This window comes from Etheostoma spectabile, chromosome 24, assembly GCF_008692095.1.
Source record: "Etheostoma spectabile isolate EspeVRDwgs_2016 chromosome 24, UIUC_Espe_1.0, whole genome shotgun sequence".
In the NCBI taxonomy this organism is placed as follows: Eukaryota; Metazoa; Chordata; class Actinopteri; order Perciformes; family Percidae; genus Etheostoma; species Etheostoma spectabile.
In genome coordinates this window covers 154,933-157,592 of record NC_045756.1, presented here as the reverse complement: position 1 = coordinate 157,592, position 2,660 = coordinate 154,933, and the positions used below count along the sequence as shown (strand labels likewise).

At 41.1% G+C, this 2,660-nt stretch overlaps 1 long non-coding RNA gene across 1 annotated transcript in view; it reads left to right on the top strand.

Annotated features, from left to right (window-relative positions):
- Positions 1-1,234: 1,234 nt before the first annotated feature.
- LOC116673804 (uncharacterized) overlaps positions 1,235-2,660 on the top strand; it is a 6,669-nt gene continuing 5,243 nt past the window's right edge. The window contains exon 1 of the long non-coding RNA XR_004327881.1: positions 1,235-1,245. This is a non-coding gene — a long non-coding RNA (uncharacterized LOC116673804). The remainder of the gene's footprint in view (positions 1,246-2,660) is intronic.

The window sequence follows — 2,660 nt, the reverse complement described above, 5'->3', positions numbered from 1 at the left end:
TCATACCACCTCATATACACCCACGTATATTTATACAACAACACCCTATACCCTCATACACACACTCATATACACACTATATGGTATCTACACACACTCATACCCACTCATATACACACTAATAACGTACACATATACACACTCATACTACACAACTCCAATCATCACCACCTCATATACACCCGTAATCTTATAACACACACTATACTCAACACACTCTTATACACCGTACTTTACATACACCACATCTACACACTCAATACCAAAGTATATGTATATACACACACTCATATACACAACTCTCATATTACACCCGTCTAGATGTACTAATCTCTAAGTGGTTATCAATAACACATGTTAGTACAACCTCATATACACACTCATATACACACTCATATAACACCCCTCATTAATACACACTCAAGATCCACGAACGTCATTAATTGCACAACGCATACAGGAAACACACCCTCCTACTAATACACAGCTGTACATACCCGTAACGCAAGCACTAACGTCATAATAACACCTACTCATAACGAGCAAACAACAGACACCTCAATATACAACACGTATATGATCATATATATCACCCCTCATATTACCACTCATCGCAGAAATACAGCACGTATATTTATATACACACACGACGCTTCATGAGTACCACTGCATAATACGATACCACTTAATATGAAGTGTGCTTGTATATATACATCTGACGGTCTGTAGTATATATACATATACAAACACTTATATGTTATTTATCACGCAACACCTCACATACAACACACTCAACTATACACACGTATAAATTGTATATAACCGCAACACGGATATCACTATACAAACACTCATAAAGCCACAGACACTCATACACACCTCATATACAACACCTGGTGTGTGTATGAGTGTGTGTATGAGTGTGTATATGAGTGTGTGTATGAGTGTGTATATATGAGTGTGTGTATATATAGCAGCAGAGTGTCTTAGAGCAAATGCAGCATTTCATTTAAAAAAGCTTCGAGCTAAAAAGACCAGAGATTGAAATGTCAAATGAAACTATTAAATTAATATTCTAAATCTTCCAGTGAACCGGTGATAAAGAGCTCAAAGTGACACCTTTAAACTCTGTTTCAGGTGAACGATTCACCAATAAATTAAAGTACTGCAGCGCCTTTACAGCAGTAGAAGAAGACCATGTGGAGACTGCCATCTGGTGGAGGTCTCCATCACATCCATCCTCGTGTTGTCTTTGTGTTGTCTTCATGTTGTCCTCATGTTGTCCCCATGTTGTCCCCATGTTGTCCTCATGTGTGACATGTGGACTGACATATTACTAAGAAAAGCATCTTCACTAACCCTTATGTTGTCCTCATGTTGTCCTCATGTTGTCCTCAATGGCGTCCTCATGTTGTCCTCATGTTGTCCTCATGGTCTTCGGTTGTCCCATGTTGTCTTTGTTCCTCATGTTGTCTTCATGTGCCTCATGTTGCCCTCATGTTGTCTCATATTGCCCTCATGTCGTCCTCAAGTCGACTCATGTTGCCCTCATGTCGTCCTCATGTTGCCTCATGTTCCCTATAGTTGTCCTTCTCATGTCGTCCTCATGTTGTCCTAATGGCCCTCATGTCGTCCCTCATGGTGCCTATTGTTGTTCCCCGTGTGGTCACGTTGTTGTCCCCCGGGTTGGTCCTAATGTTGTCTATCATGGTTCTCTCATGTTGTTTCATGTTTGTCACCTGGTGTTCCCCGGGTTGTCCTCATGTTTGCTTTCATGTTGCCATCGTGTCGCCTCGTGCCGTCCTCGGGATTGTTGTCCCGCCCTTGTTGTCTTCGTGTGTGTCACCCGTGTGGTCTCGTGTTGTCCTCGTGTTGTCCACCGTTTGTCTTCATGTGTTCCCAATGTTGTCTTATGTTGTCCTCATGTTGTACTTCATGTTGCCTGTAGGTGCCCTCATGGTTTCTCTGTGCCCTCATGTGCCCTCAGTTGCCTCAGTGTTCCTCCAGGTTGTCTTCATGTTGCCCTCATGTTGAGCTTCGTGTTAGTCCTCGTGTCGCCCTCGTGTTGTCTGCATGGTGTTCAGGTGTCCTATGTTGTCTCATATGTCTCATGTTGTCTCGGTGTCTGTGTATCTTCGTGTCATCCTGCTTTGATCCTCATGTTGCCCTCATGTTGTCACTCATGTTGCCTCATGTGGTCCTCTGCCTCATGGTTGTACTCATGTTGTCCCATGTTGTCCTCTGTGGTTGTCCTCATTTTCTCATGTTGTCCTATATCAATCTTTCTTTTAATTCCCAAAATAACTGATTGAGTTCCACCCTCTTTGCAAGTACAAACTTACTTTCTTAATTTGGGTCTATCTATTTTATAGCCATGTAAAACCAAAGTTGAAGTGTGTGTTGAAATAGTTGTGAGTAAAGTGACATAATTCCAGTCGATTCTCATCACACATCCATTCCTAATTGTTAGTCCAATTATCCTAATTCTGCTTTCTAACTTCAAAGCATTAGGTATAAGTCCTAAGAATGAGTTTTTGACCATAAATTCCCCAAACTAACTGTAAAAACTAAGTTAATCAAGTTAGTGTTACGCAGTGTTGGAACGTCCAAAAAAACATCTGAAATGTTGAAAAAAGGGACAAAAAAATAAGGAAAATAAG